General features: G+C 44.3%; 1 long non-coding RNA gene across 2 annotated transcripts; it reads left to right on the top strand.

Annotated features, from left to right (window-relative positions):
- Window positions 1–298: 298 nt before the first annotated feature.
- On the top strand, window positions 299–15,728 carry LOC127296951 (uncharacterized). 2 transcript variants are annotated; one of them, XR_007848811.2, is made up of 5 exons: window positions 299–513; window positions 632–671; window positions 938–1,084; window positions 14,505–14,576; window positions 15,591–15,728. It is a non-coding gene; the product is annotated as an uncharacterized lncRNA (long non-coding RNA). The 2 variants fall into 2 exon arrangements; XR_007848812.2 differs by having other exon boundaries at window positions 15,584–15,728.
- The last annotated feature ends 923 nt before the right edge of the window (window positions 15,729–16,651 follow it).

Here is a 16,651-nt window from a genome sequence, read left to right as displayed (position 1 = left end):
CTAAAATTGTTCTGCCTACCAATGGAAGATTGTGTGTGCCGGAAACTTGCTCCCTGCAATTTGTGGGGCGAAATAAAATTTTGGCTGTACATGCATCCAAAGGTCTATCCTAAGATTTCTGTTGTACACTTGTAATCGCCGCCACGCCTGTTGCCAGCGCCCAGCAAGGTACCTTCCCAAATTCCGATCTGGTGGCAATATTCAGGTGCCCCTCTGATTTCTGAAAGGTTTCCTTCTTAATTTTTTTGCCACAATTTTTCCTAGATTTTGAGGCACCTTTCTCTTACTTCTTTTGCTGATGCATCTCTTCTTGTTTAGGTGAGATTGGAAGGGGAAGAAGAGGCCCGCAACGGTGCTTGCATCTCCACTGCCGGCCAGCAGTGGGGATAGAAGTGCAGATGGCAGACGAGCACATGCAGGTCAGCACCGGCCGGTTGAGGCAAGGCACACAACGGCAGATTTTCTCCAACAAGAGAAGCACGACGGATGTACCGTGGGAGGGGACTCTGTGAGGTATTTCCTTTCCCTCTTAATTTTTTTGACACAATTTTCCCTAGATTTTGAGGCACCTTTCTCTTACCTCTTTCGCTGATGCATCCAGTAAGTCATCTCTGGCCTCATTTTGTTTCAGGGTGTTGCTTCTGTAGAGGCTGCACTTAACTCTCCTTCAGGTATTTGTATTTCTACTTTTCTCTGATTTTTTCTAGACAGTGAGCTCTGATTCCCTGGGATAATATTTTGTAGGCTTTAATGTGTATGCTCAAAGTTAAGCAGTTGGTCTAGGCACCATTTGTTCCCCTGCTATAATCTTGAGGTAGCAATTTGTAGTAAATCATCTGATATGTGAAATTAAAGTCTGATTCAGAGAAGGCTGTCTGCTATCTGTTTTGCTGATCTTGTGTTTGCTGGAACTAAAATGCTACATGTTCTATAATAGATGTACAAGCAAACATGAGGTGAGAAATAAAATGAGCCGCTCTCTGTGGATTGGATGGACTTCGCCCTAAACTACATTAGCATTGTCGTTGGTTGCCTCTGCACCAGCTTTTCCAAAATACAATGGTGTCGTTTTGTCCAATGGCGGGTGAGGAGAAATTCTTACTCTTGTTTGATTATCCCGAATTTGCTTGAATTGAATGCTTATAAGTTAGTACTTCTTGACATTATCTTTTTTTATGTCCTCTGCTTCAATCCTAAATTAACTAGCACTTATATAGCAAATATGGGGGAAAGAGAAAGACATGTACTGAAATTTGTATCTCATCACTTACTAAGATAGCCTAAAGGTGGCTTTGTTTTTCAAGCTAGCTACAAATATTGGGACTATAGATCATAATTCATTTTTGGTAAGACATGTTTGTAATCTTCCTTGCGGCAAAAAGTTAATTTGTATAGGGCACGTACAGGTCTCTTTTTCCTGCAAAAGCTCCTTATAATTTAGTAAGATAGGTTCTCTATACTTTCTTTGGCCAAAATCACTTGACATGAAGCAATTTTTTGCTATAGTCTACAGGCTTGGAAGTAGCTTTTGTTAATGTACTTGCTTGTTAGTATTAGAAGTACCGTTCATACATTTTTGGAGAACGTGCAAGCTGTCTGAATATATCATTAAGTTAGTGCATTTGCATATAAACAATCAGAGTTTACTCAGCGTATAGAAAGTCTTTTGTGATGCTTTTGTTTCTTTGTGCAACGCTCAAGACCAAACCTGAATATTCGAGTGTCTAGAAAGTTTTATCCCAGGGGTATATATGGTGCACCCCCACGGGGCCTCCACAGGGATTTGCAATGGTAGTCGCCGGATCGTGCCTTACAGAGAATCTTGGCTGTCACTTTGCTTTCACCACGTGGTATATAAGGGCTCCCCCTGTCACTGGTAGAAAAACGCTCATCTATACCGGTTTCAGAGGGGCATTCGTACCGGTTGAGCAACCGGTATAAATTATCCGGCACTAAAGCCCCCCCCCCCCTTTCGTACCGGTTGCTTACGAACTAGTATAAAATGGGCCTCCACGTGGGCCACCAGGAGAGCTCAGGGCCAAGGAGCTTTGGTACCGGTTGGTAATACGAACCGGTACCAAAGGTTTCCACCCGCGGTAGGGAATTTGCCTAAATCTCTGCCGCGGCAGAGAATTGAATTTTTAGGGTTTTTGGAGGGGTTTAGGGATATCGGTTTGTTTCATATCGCTTCGATGCACCAGAAACGCATTTGGGTTTAGGTAGTACATGAAGATCAAGATGATGCATAGCTAGTTGGTGCATATAATATAACACACATGTAATTGCATAAGATCGCAAATTAAGTAGCACTATGCATGAAGATCGATCTTCATGCATAGTGGTACTCTCCGAGGCGTACTCTATATATGTCTATTATATGTAGCATAGTGGTACTCTTCGAGTCAACTATATATGTAACATGTACATCTTCATTCATAGTGGTACTCTGCGAATGGTGGTATGACGTCCCGAAGGAAAAATCCCTCCAATTCCTCGCCTATTGCTATGAAGCGGTCATCGATTGAGAGCTTGTTCCGCTTTCTTGCCAACTATAAAAGAATAAGATACAAATGAATACATGAAACAACTATTACTGAAACTCAGCACAACTTATGATAAGAAAATAAATTTGTGAAGATTGTTTTTGTACCTCTTTATTTCTTTCATTATTCGTTCTCTCGCTGACAATTCTGCGGATGTACTCGCAAACGAAGAATCCACAGAGATCAGTCCCTTCTGGTTGTTCCGGGCATTTCTTTACAAGAATATAATTCAATCAAACAATAGTCAAGTATGATAATTAAAGGTGTGTGGACCTAGGTAGTACTACTTACTTTCGCACGCCATCGCAGCTTCGGTGTCCATTCATGGGACTTATCTTCCTTGATGAAAGTTTCCCATACGCTGCTCGACAAAAGAAAATGCATAAAAGAGTCATCAATTAGTTCATAGCAGGAAATTAACGAAACAAACCGATAAGAATTAAAATTACCTTCTGAGCATTAAATAACAAGACACGTATAGTTCCGATTTTTTGCTTAGTGAGTCAAAGACTTCAACTTCTCCAATTTCCATATTGATGACGAGAAGAATAAAGTGAAACCTACGCACGTTTCAATATGTAGTGTCATATATATAAGTTATTAGTTAAAATTTTGACATACGGTGAGCAAAATATAATGTGTTATAAGACAGTAAGACTCACTCGAAGTTGTAAGGCCAAATTATTAGCTTTTTGTCACATTATCGCTTCAAAAACCTTAGCAAAGTCTCCGGTGTATCCTTGTTATAGAGGGGATCTTTTATGGTTTTAACATGCATTGTGTGCGGGTCAATGAACCCAATGTCTGTGATTTCGTCCCTTTTGCATTCGAGCATCTTCGATCTGCATAATATAGCGCACAAAAGATTATAATCTGCAGACAATGAACGAGCTGAGCTAAAGACTTCTCAAATTAAATAAATAAATCACTTACAGACAATAGCAACTGATGATTGATTTGTCGAGGGCCCGGAGATTGTATAACTGAAAGAGTTCGCCGAAGTCAACGTTCACACAATACTCCTGGAAGTAGTGCTCTTCCCTAACTCGCACCATGATAGTCTCGATCCCTTCCTTTGAGGCATTAAGGTACCACGAATGCAAGTTACGCATACATGTTGGTACCTTCCTGAGATTCTCGACCAAATCTTTCCCTTGAACAAATTGATATGCTCGTTCAGCGAAGGCGTAATCAGTTGTGTCTTGTCGAGAACTTTGAACGGGCTTCCCGTCAAACACCTTGAGAGGGGCGACCGATTGAACGGGTTGTTGTCCGAGCTGGTAGACTTGGTGTATCCCTTTTATCTCCCTGATACCCGATTGAACGGGTTTTGTCGCCTCGATCATCTTGTCATACGACCTTTCAATAGAACTCGCATAGTCAGATGGCGGCGATGGTACAGGGTCATATAGATTCTCAATGGTACGCACAACTTTCACCGGATCTAGTGTCTTCTCGAAAGGTATCTCTGGCACTTTCGGTGCAAATTTTTTTTTCAACTCGGCCTGAACGGCTTCCCTGTTTTCCTCGGGAGTTTTTTCCCAAGGTAACTTCTCAGTAGGCGGCAGTTGTTTCTCCTTTCTAGCTTTCTTCCTAGGCGGCGTACCGTTCCGCTTAACGGACGCTGTCTTACGCGGAGGATCTCGAGATGGTGGACTCACGCTGGGGTCCCTCTCAGGTAGGTGTGGACTTGGCTGCTCATGTGGACTGCCACCAGGAGGAGTCGATGGCATTTGCTGCTCATGTGTAGGAGTCGGTGGCCTTTGCAAAAGGACGACGTACTTCTTCGGCCATAGGGCGAAACCGTGCTTGACATCGGCCAGTGTCCTCTCATCTTCACCTCTAGGAATATCAAGCTCCACTGTTTCAAAACCCGGAACAACTTCATCCACCCCGACACGAACACAGCCAGGTGGAATGGGCATATGATGGTGCATTGCTCCATCTTCACTTGGGTACACATAGCCGACCGCCACCTTAACGGACGCGGTCCTGAATAACATATGTAGCTCGCAATCTGTCTTCTCCGTGACATAATCCACGGGGTAGCATCCACCACATCCGTCAAGATGCGAGGAACCGACACTGCTTCTTCGCTGAGATGGGGCAGCATCGGCTTGTGGATCCTGTAGAAACAGCGGCTGATCAGGTGCCCTCTGATTTCTCTCAAGAGCCTCCACCCTAGTTAACAATTCCGTTACAATGTCCGCCTCCTTCTTCTTCTTTCGCGAACGGCTTCTATAAGTGTCAGCGTTGTCCGGCCACGCTTCCTTCATGGTGAGACCTGGGCGAGCTCGTACCCGTCCAACGTGTTCAGGGTTCCCCAGAGCGAGTGTCAGCTCGTCATTCTCTCGATCGGGAATGTACTCTCCCTTTCTGACCTTTTCAATTGCATCTACAAGCTTCGGTACAATTGCCTCAATTTTTTCCTTCCATTTTCCCTTCGCAACGATCAGCCCTGTCTTTGGGTCCAACCCTGCCCCATGAGAGAACAACCATAACTTGGACCGTTCGGGCCAGTCCCATGTCTGTGGAGTGATTCCTGCATTCATCAGTTTATTCTCAAACGTTGTCCACTTCGGAATGGCACTCTTGTAGCCACCTGACCCCAAATGATGCGAAGTTTCTTCTTTGAAGCATTTTCGGTACTTTTCTTCGACCGGGACACAAAAGTAGACGATTGCTTATACTCCTTAAATGCGGGCCAGTGATCTTTTATCTTCACTAGATTATCATTGAATACTGGATCTTCATTCTTATATTTGTCCCATAAATTTATCTTCCAGGTCTGGAATTGTATGGCCATCTTCTTCCATGTCCATTCCTTGATTTTATTCTTCTAGCCTTCCGTCATGTCTTCCGGTAGGCTGAACTTTGTCAGTAGCGTGTCCCAAAGAAATTTTTTCATCGTGTCGTTGACATAACTAGCACGACTCTCCGCCTTCTTCGGCTTATGCCACTCTTGAATGCTGATCGGTACATGGTCCCTAACAATAACTCCGGCTTGACTTGTAAATTTGCGGCAAAACTCCTTGGGATGCTCTGGTTCACCATTATCCTTGAATGCCGTGAGGGCTAACCTGCCCTCGCCCTTTAGCACCCGCGTCGGGCCTCGTTTTGTTCTAACAGACTTGCTCGATGATCCAGAAGGCTAAAAGAAAAAATTATTCGTTAATAAGTGCAATACAAATAAATGAATGCATCTAGGGATGAACATAGACTAATTGATACATAGATATACACCACCCCGAAGTTTGTGATGGACACTTCATTGTCTTTTCTAACTTGTTCAGACTCAAGTCCCTCGCCGAAATCATTCAGAAAGTCTTGGAACTCGTTGTCATCTCCATCGTCGGGTTCCGAACCACGGGCACTCTCATAGATCAATTTCTGCACCGCTTCTTCCCCCTCCTCATCTCGGACGAAGGTGCCGTCCTCCATACCACAATGTCACTACAAAATTAAGAAATCAATTGTATTTCATTCATCATGTCATGATCATATAACAGATTAGAAGAGTGTGCAAGGGTTTCATACATAGCAAAATTAAGTGGGGTGTTCAAATATAGCAAGAAATAGTGGAACACCCTCACATAGCATTTAGTTCTTGTTGCAATTTTAATTTGGCCGAACCAGAGATGATGTCAATGATGCATGGCATGATGATATTTGAAATCCTCATGTTTTTCTGATGCAACAAGATATAAAGTTTGTGCAAAATGGAGTTGTAGAAAGAGAGTTATGAATATAGCAAGTTTTATCATTTTAATCCCAAATTAAAATATTATTCGATTTCTATATCAGTGGTACAACTACTTTATTATTGTTCATTTTCTACAAAATCAGTATGGCCAACAAGCTAAGTAGTATAGTTCATCAGAAAATCATCGTACATCAGCTACGATGAATACATCACAGTGCGGAAGCCACAGAATAACTAAATAAGTTGCATTAGCATCCATAGCTTTATTTGCTAAAGCCGTATTTTATTATTCTGTTAAAGAGTACGTCTACCTACAGACCTGCACTTGATCACTGATATCTACAAAGTCATGTTGTTTTCGGTGCTATCACGGTTTAAATTTCTGAACAAACATTAAGTCAACGGGGGCGGTCACAGGGAATTAGTTTCAGTGTGTGTGCATCTTCGGTATCTACTCAAAGGCGATCAAGATGTCGCTCGGGTACGACCAGCAGACGCTCAACACGTTGAGCTTCTTCAAGGACGTGGGCGCCAACGTCGGCATCCTCCCCGGGCTCATCAACGAGGTCACCCCTTCGTGGGTTGTCCTGGTCTGCGGCGCCGGCATAAACCTCGTTGGCTACCTCATGATCTACCTCTCCGTCACCGGCCGCACGGCGCACCCGCCCGTCTGGCTCATGTGCGTCTACATCGCCATCGGCGCCAACTAGCTCGCAGTCCTTCGCCAACACGGGCGCCCTCGTCACAGCCGTCAAGAACTTCCCCGAGGACCGCGGCGTCGTGCTTGGCCTGCTCAAGGGCTTCGTCGGCCTCAGCGGCGCCATCTTCACGCAGCTCTACCGCGCCATCTACGGCGCGGACAACGACGGCGCCGACCTCGTGCTGCCCGAGCCAATTTGAGTGCCAGGGAATTTGACCGAACACCCTAAGGGCGTCGGCGTCCAGCAGGCGGAAACGGCGAGGCGGCGTCGGCGTCTGGGCGTCTGGGTGTGGCGTCTGCGGTGAGGCAGCATCGGCGAGGCTCGGCGAGGCGGCGTCGGCGAGGCGGCCTCGGTGAGGGCGCGCGTCGGCGAGGGCGGCATCGGCGCCGAGGCCGCGTCGGCGTGCGCGTGAGCGGGGAGGAAAGAAGGGCCGGGGAGCGGAGGACTTACCTGCGGCGCCGGGGAGCGGGCGGCGGCCGACGGCGAGGCTGCGACGGCGGCTGCGACGGCGAGGCTGCGAACGGCGGCGTGGTCTGCGAGGTCTCTGTGGCGCGCGGAGAAGAAAGGATTGGGGGAAATTTGCCCCGCGCCGCTAAGTCCTAACTAGGTAGACCCTTTGGTACCGGTTGGTACCACCAACCGGTACGAAAGGCCTTTCGTACCGGTTGGCGGTACCAAATGTATTTTTTTTGTTTTCTTTTTCTTTTGCTGTTTTCTTTCTTTTGCTGTTTTCTTTTCTGTTTCTTTTATCCTTTCTGTTCATTTTTCTATTTCTTTTTCTATTTCTTATTTACTGTTTCTTTTTCTTTTCTGTTTCTTTTTTTTTTCTTTTCTATTTCTTATTTTCTTTTTCTTATTTTCTATTTCTTTTTCTATTTCTTATTTATTGTTTCTTTTTCTTTTTCTTTTTCTTTTCTGTTTTTTTTCTTTTCTTTTCTATTTCTTATTTTCTATTTCTTTTTCTATTTCTTATTTTCTATTTCTTTTTCTATTTCTTATTTACTGTTTCTTTTTCTTTTCTTTTTCTTTTTCCTTTATGTTCATTTTTCTATTTCTTATTTACTGTTTCTTTTTCTTTCCTTTTTCTTTTTCTTTCCTTTTCTATTTCTTATTTTCTATTTCTTTTTCTATTTCTTATTTTCTATTTCTTTTTCTATTTCTTATTTTTCTTTTTTGTTTTCTATTTCTTTTCTTTACTCCCGTCGTCCGCGCGGGAAACTTTACCGCCACGACGTCGCGCGTGGGAGAAAAAAACGGGAAAGAAAGGCCGGGAATATAATTTTATTACGATTGAACTCGAATTAAAAGTACATAGCTTAACTGAAAATTAAAGATACATGGCCAGATTCTACTGTTGGAGTCATTCAGTCATACTCGTGCCTAGCCCTGTAGTAGTCGCCACTGTAGTCGTCGTAGTCGCCGTCATCATCGTCGCTGGCATCGGGGTCGCGGTACTCGAACGTCGGCGGGTGAGCACGCGTGGGCTGGGACTGAGGGTAGCGCAGGCGGGGGCCACGGTAGGCCATGACGCCCTGGAGAGTCCGGCCGCGCCACCACAGTCGACGGCCGGCCTCGTTGAAGTTCGAAGGAGGCGGGCCGCCCTCCTCGTGCCTGGAAAGCGCCCTCTCACGTCGATTGATGAAGAAGCTTTCCCAAGTCGGGCTGTAGTCGGGATGCCACTGGGGATTCCTCCGCTGCTCTGGCGTGAGCTCGAAGTAGTAGTGGTTCGTGATGGCCATCTCGCGCGCCACACCTAGAGGGACTAGAGGGACCGGTACGCCTCCGACGCTTAGCAACCTGCCGGTCGGGACGCGGTAGCCCGGCGGGCAGGGGTAGTTCGAGGCGCAAAGCGCCTCCGCCTCCCGGGGGGTTAGAGATACGATGGAAGCCATGGGAGAGAATGATGAGGTTTGCAGATATGAGTCTAGATGTGATATGTAAATGGTGGCCAAGCCTACATATATATAGTGAAAAAATGGCGTGAAGACAGAGGCGGGAACCGATGGAAAGCGCGGGAAGAAAATAGGCGGGAAGACAGAGGCAAACCTTTAGTACCGGTTGGTGGGTGCAACCGGTACTAAAGGTGTTTTTCTGTCATGTAACAAAACTGTCGGTGGGATAAGGACGCGTGGGTAACCTTTAGTACCGGTTGGTGGGTGCAACCGGTACTAAAGGTGTTTTTCTGTCATGTAACAAAACTGTCGGTGGGATAAGGACGCGTGGGTAACCTTTAGTACAGGTTGGTGGGTGCAACCGGTACTAAAGCTGTCGGCAGGATAATGACGCCCTGCTCGATGAGCTAAAGTATGTAGCGCACGACGCCCTGTCGGTGGGATAAGGACGCGTGGGTAACCTTTAGTACCGGTTGGTGGGTGCAACCGGTACTAAAGCTGTCGGCAGGATAAGGACGCCCTGCTCGATGAGATAAAGTATGTAGCGCACGACGCCCTGTCGGAGGAAGAAGAAGACAAAGTAGAAGCGGCGCCGTGCCTATAAAAGGAGCATCGATACGCCATGGCAAGCAGCTCAACAAGCCAACATGGATGGAGAGTTTCATCACCATGGATGGAGGAAAGGGTTGGGAAATCTCCCGTGGCAGAACTTGTCGAAGATGCCCTTGGTGCACACGCCCTATGGCATCTTCGGAAGTTCCGCCTCGGAAAAATTTCCCTGCAAGCCCGTGAAAGACTCCATCTCCTCTAACAATGTTGGGGAAAGGGTTGGGAAATCTCCCGTGGCGGAACTTGTCGAAGATGCCCTTGGTGCACACGCCCTACGGCATCTTCGAAAGTTCCGCCTCGGAAAAATTTCCCTGCAAGCCCGTGAAAGACTCCATCTCCTCTAACAATGTTGGGGAAAGGGTTGGGAAATCTCCCGTGGCGGAACTTGTCGAATATGCCCTTGGTGCACATGCCCTATATATGGCATATTCGGAAGTTCCGCCTCGGAAAAATTTCCCTGCAAGCCCGTGAAAGCTACTTAACTAGTAAAACAAGCCAACCATCTCCATTATTAATATCTTACATACAGTAACATCATTACACAAAAGTGATTTCCATATTGAGATACACAAGTTATGATCCCTATATGTAGCTAGCTAGTCTTCTGAGTTTTCTTCGTCTGTTTCCCTTTCTTCTTACTGCGACGCAACCATGGACAATCTTCATTGTTTAAGATGATGCTTGGGTCAATTTTTACCTTGAAGGGTGGAATATCGTCAAACTTATTATAATCTTCTGACATGTCTGTCTTGTCCTCTACTCCCACGATGTTTCTTTTTCCTGAAAGAACTATGTGCCGCTTTGGCTCATCGTATGATGTGTCCTCTTGCCTTTCTTTTCTTTTTTTTCGGTTTGCTAGACATATCCTTCACATAAAAAACCTGAGCCACTTCACTGGCTAGGACGAATGGTTCGGTGTCGTACCCTAGATTCTTGAAATCCACTGTAGTCATTCCGTCTTGCGGTCTACCTGTACCCCGTCTTTCAGGTTGAACCATTTGCACCGGAACAAAGGGACCTTGAAATTAGGTCCATAGTCAAGTTCCCATATCTCCTCTATGTACCCATAATATGTGACCTTGTTCCCATTGCCATCTTCTGCATCAAAGCGGACACCACTGTTTTGGTTGGTGCTCTTTTTGTCTTGGGCAAAAGTGTAAAATGTGTTCCCATTAATCTCGTACCCTTGAAAAGTCGATATAGTAGAAGATGGTTGCTTGGCCAACAAGTACAGCTGCTCGTCATCGGTGACATTCATGTAACGTGTTTGCAACCAACCGCCGAAAGTCTTCATGTGTTCTCCATCAATCCAATCTTCACGTTGCTCCGGGTATTTAGAGCGTAAGATATCCTTGTGTTCCTCTTTGTACGGAGCCACCAAGATGGAATTATGTAGAACTGTGTAGTGTGCTTGAGTGAAAGAATGTCCGTCCATACCCGTTGCTGATTTCTTTCCTAGCGTGCCTTTTCCACGCAGTCTCCCCTCATAGCGCGATTCAGGAACACCGATCGGCTTAAGGTCAGGAATAAAGTCAACACAAAACTCAATGACCTCCTCTGTTCCATAGCCCTTGGAGATGCTTCCTTCTGGCCTAGCACGGTTATGAACGTACTTCTTTAAGACTCCCATGAATCTCTCAAAGGGGAACATGTTGTGTAGAAATACAGGACCGAGAACGCCAATCTCTTCGACCAGGTGAACTAGGAGATGTGTCATAATATTGAAGAAGGATGGTGGGAACACCAACTCGAAGCTGACTAGACATTGGACCACATCCTTATGTAAATTTTGTAGAGTAAGTGGATTGATCACCTTCTGAGAAATTGCATTGAGGAACGCACATAGCTTCACAATGGGTACTCGAACATTTTCCGGCAGAAGCCCCCTCAATGCAACCGGAAGTAATTGTGTCATAATCACGTGGCAGTCATGAGACTTTAGGTTTTGAAACTTTTTCTCCGACATGTTTATTATTCCCTTTATATTCGACGAGAAGCCAGACGGGACCTTGATGCTACTCAGGACTTCAAAAAAGATCTCCTTCTACTCTTTGGTAAGAGCGTAGCTGGCAGGACCTTGATACTTCTCTGGATTCAGGTTGTTTCCTTCGTGGATACTTTGCTGGTCCTGCCGTGCATCCGGTGTATCTTTTGTCTTCCCATACACGCCCAAGAAGTTTAGCAGGTTCACGCAAAGATTTTTCGTCATGTGCATCACGTCGATTGCAGAGTGAACCTCTAAGAATTTCCAGTAGGGTAGCTCCCAAAATATCGACTTCTTCTTCCACATGGGTACGTGTCCGTCAAGATCATGCGGAACAGATTGTCCGCCGGGACCCTTTCCAAAGATCACTTTTAAATCCTTGACCATATCATATATAACTTCCCCAGTAGGGCGGGTAGGCTTCGTTCGGTTATCTGCCTCACCTCCGAAATGCTTTCCTCTCTTTCTTACGTGATGTTGTTTTGGAAGAAATCGACGATGCCCCAGGTACACATTCTTGTTTCCCAAATAATTACTGTCAGTCTCACCTAAACAGTGTGTGCATGCATTGTATCCCTTGTTTGACTGCCCTGAAATGTTACCAAGAGCAGGCCAATCATTGATGGTTACAAATAACAACGCTCGTAGGTTAAATTCCTTTTGTTCGTGCTCATCCCCCATAGGTACACCTTCGTCACGCCACAACTCTAAAAGTTCTTCAACCAATGGCCTTAGGTACACATCAATGTCGTTGCCGGGTTGCTTCGGGCCCTGGATGAGCACTGGCATCATAATGAACTTCCGCTTCATGCACAACCAAGGAGGAAGGTTATAGATACATAGAGTCACTGGCCAGGTGCTATGACTGGAGCTCTGCACCCCGAAAGGATTAAAGCCATCTGTACTTAGACCAAATCTTAAGTTCCTTGCGTCATCTGAAAATGACTTGAACTCTCTGTCGATTTTTCTCCACTGCGACCCGTCAGCGGGGTGTCTCAGCATCACATCTTTCTTACGGTCCTCTTTGTGCCATCGCAACAACTTGGCATGCTCTTTGTTCTGGAACAAACGTTTCAACCGTGGTATTATAGGAGCATACCACATCACCTTCGCAGGAACCCTCTTCCTGGGGGTGGACTCGCCCTCAACATCGCCAGGGTCATCTCGCCTGATCTTATACCTCAATGCACTACATACCGGGCATGCATTCAAATTCTCGTACTCCCCGCGGTAGAGGATGCAGTCATTGATGCATGCATGTATCTTCTGCACCTCTAATCCTAGAGGGCAGACAACCTTCTTTGCTTCGTACGTGCTAGAGGGCAACACGTTCTCCCCTGGAAGCATCTTCTTTATTATTTTCAGCAGCTTTTCAAATCCCTTGTCAGAAGTACCATTCTCTGCCTTCCACTGCAGCAATTCCAGCGTGGTACCCAGCTTTTTCTGACCATTTTCGCAATTTTGGTGCAACAGTTTGTTGTGATCCTCTAACATTTTCTCCAACTTCAACCTCTCCTTTTCATTTCCGCAGTTCATCTTCGCATCAAGAATGGCCCGACCCAAATCGTCATCCGGGTCATCAAAAATCGGCTCATCGAAAATGGGCTCTTCTTCAGCTTCGTCTTCCCCCATTCTACTATCACCGTCTTCAGTGAATAAGGGATAGTTGTCACTATCCTCTTCTTCTTCGTTATCTTCCAATATAACCCCTCTTTCTCCGTGCTTGGTCCAACAATTATAGCTGTGCATGAAACCGTTCTCCAGCAGGTGGACGTGAAGGGTCTTCGAGGTAGAGTAATCCTTCATATTCTTATAGGAACTACATGGACAATACATGAAACCATTCGACCGCCTGTTTGCCTCAGCCACGTTGAGAAAATAATGCACGCCATTAATGAACTCGGGATGGCACCGGTCACCGTACATCCATTGTCGACTCATCTGCATTTTATATGTATATCAAAAATCATTAAATACACAACATCGTTGATATATGAGTGACCAACTTAATTAATATTCAAGTTCATCACATAAAACTAATTGTTTTTATAAAAAAGAAGAGGGGCTCACCAAGGTGGTACCGTGCCGGCTAGGGGACGACGCTGGCGATCGACGGTGGTAAGGACGGGGATGATACTAATTAAAACCTACAAAACATACCATAATTTCAGCTCAAATTGCATATAAAAAAAATAAAATCACTAACTTAGGCATTTCATCGAACACCTTGCTTGCACTAGAAAAATAGTACGAGTTAAAGCTACCAAAGAAATGAGCTCAATTATAAACGCCGGAAGGAAGGATGATATTGCTAACCCTTGGATAGATGTATGCCGTTAATCTTGTTAAAATGGTGGAGAAAAATGAAAATTATTGGAGTGTGAGAGGTGTAAAATATTTGGAAATGTGAGAGAGGATGAGAAGGAAATGAGATGCAGGGAGCTCGGGCGCGCGGCGGCACGCTGATATAGGGCATGGACCCTTTAGTACCGGTTCCTTACATGAACCGGTACTAAAGGTGCAGCCTTAAACCCTTTCATACCGGTTCGTAACACGAACCGGTATTAAAGGTCCATAACGAACTGGTATAGATGTCCCACCCCTGGAACCGGTATTAATAACGCCTTTCGTACCGGTTCGTAAGGGAACCGGTACTAAAGGCTTAGATGGATGAGAGGTTTTCTACTAGTGTGTGTGGACTTAACTTAATTTGAACCTCCCATGTTTCCGCTATATATCCCTCCTTTTCTGAACTTAACAACCAAACATCATATATTAGATCAGCGCGCAAGTGATCTGGAAATCATTTTATTCAGATGATGACCATGCAATACGACATACCCACTGAATTATAAATTTACGGAATATTTCTTGAGGCTCATGAATTGCTCCCTGGTAGATGCCAACAGAAAATAGTAGGTTTGCACCAAGTTAGCTGTACCTTTGCAAACTGGGATAATGTGTTCACAGGCAAGAGCAATGCAAATGATCAGAAATGGCTTTATTTTCTTGCTTGAGTACTTGGATAAAAAAACACCATCTGGAGATTTGATATAATTATCTATACTGTAGAATATCGTTCTAGGCCTGGAGCATTTGCTCCCGCTGCTCAACCAGTTCAACGAGCGATTGGGTATCCAACAGGTCAGTCTATCTCTGGTCCATGTCATGAATCAGGCTTATAAATAGAAAAGGTATCCAATATTAGGTAATTTGTGTCGCATATTTAGTGTGCTTCCCTATTAAAAAGTTGCAACTGAAAATAAAAACACGAACGGTTTAGGGAGTTGAAGACCCATAAAGTGTGATTCCTAAGGTCAGGGGGTGTCACGTCCTAGCAAGTTTGGCCGTAGTTATTTGCAGTTTTAAGAGTTCCAAATCGTGAGCGTCCTAATGGATATGTTTTTTCAGTCTCCTATTCAGGTGTACACTAATACATTGTCGGGTGTGTTCTCATTTAGCAAACTGGATTGTATGATGTAGCTTATAGACAATTAACTCTACTCAGAAAATTCTGATAGTCAAATTCTATTAACCAACTAATTGGTAAATTAAATGTTACTGCCATAATAGTTTACTTGGTACTCAAATAGAAAGATTTGGAGGGACTTCAGAGATAGGTAGTTGCTGAAGGAACTCAAGAAAATATATAATGTTTCCTTAGCTTATATAAGTTTCAGATGGGGGCAGTGTGCAAGCTTCAGAAACTTTCTCTTTTAGTTCGGTATTGCCTAGCCGATACCTTGAATGGTAGCACCTTTCCTTGGACAAGTTTTTGGTGGTAATTAAATTGCACAGCTGTCAGTATTTTCAGAATTAGGATATTTAAATAGTCAAAAGCTAAGAAGTAAGGGGAGGAACATATAGTACACTACTGACCTTCCATAACCTAGGGTGTTCATATAATCGATTATGCAGAGTTGAAAAATCTGTAATACACTCAGTTCCTTGATCTGGTTGGCACACATGTCCTTGTTTTAGTAAGATTTCAAGGTTCCTTCAAGAGTACCTACTAGGACATACTCACTCAGGACATTGCTATGTTACTTTATTTCGCTCACTGTAGTATCAATTATGCTTACATATTTCAGTAACAGTATTTACGTTGTGCCTCATACCTTCTTATATATGGACTTCACATTATGAAATAGTCAATAGGTATATAATTTTTCTAGAAGGTTTCTAGAGGCTTGGTCCTATTTCAATGTCCAGAAGGTTCTCCTCAATCGGTTTTGGCAGTTCCACAAATGGATGCTACGGGTCTAAACAGGCCTCGTGCCCTCGAAATGTTCAGTTTGGCTTTCTTTACTGCCTTCAAACAGAGCTTTTGGTGGCTTCCTAAAAAAGTGACAAGGTATCCATTTCAAATCACTGGTTTATTAAGTTTGGTTTTATTTTTTGTTAGTTCTCCAGTTTCTTAATAGTTACCCTTCTTTGCAGAAATTATGTAGGGGATTCTTCAGACTATATTAGCAACAGGCTTATAACCAATTTATTTGTCAAAATTGTTTGCCGAGATTACCTTCAATTATCACTATGGAAAAACATGGATGTTGTTCCCAGTTCGTTCTCTTAAAAAGTCATTGTTGGTGCTGAATGTGTGCCACCCTACTTACTATTATGAAGATTCTCATGTACAATTTATATGGTTCTGTAGAAGGAATATAGATGGGCAATTGACATGTGTTCTGGATCTTGATACATGTATACCCTATGTGCTACAATATCATTCCTTTTTAGTGTAACTGCAAGGCAATTGATATGTGCGTTTGATGTTTTGTCTCGGATTATAATTGAGTAGCTTGAGATGGAATGTTGTGTGCATTTCGTTGAGTTGCTTTATAAATACCGTTACATGTACAATTCCTCATTGACCTTCAGGTTATCACTAATCTTAATCAATTGTCTACGATTTATTATCGTCTTTATACAAAGTCCACATATACAAGAGTTCAACGGGGTCATGCGCCAAGGCGCACTTCTAAATCTAGTTATTACGAATCGCCGGCACTTTCCTTAACTGCCTGCATCAATGCGGAATATTGCCGGCACTTTCCAAATCGCCTAAAACTAACGCTACATTTACGGCAGTTTTAAGAAAATGCCCCAGAAAACTAAGATTGGTGGCATTATGGCAAAACGCCTTCCCCAAACTGCTGGTACCTGAGGTAGTGCCTTCCCCTGCTCTATACACTACATAGGTATCTAGATTGCCGGCA

The sequence above is a fragment of the Lolium perenne genome, chromosome 4, assembly GCF_019359855.2.
Source record: "Lolium perenne isolate Kyuss_39 chromosome 4, Kyuss_2.0, whole genome shotgun sequence".
NCBI lineage: Eukaryota > Viridiplantae > Streptophyta > Magnoliopsida > Poales > Poaceae > Lolium > Lolium perenne.
Note: the sequence above shows the minus strand (reverse complement) of the source record. Positions and strands in the feature narration are given on the sequence as shown.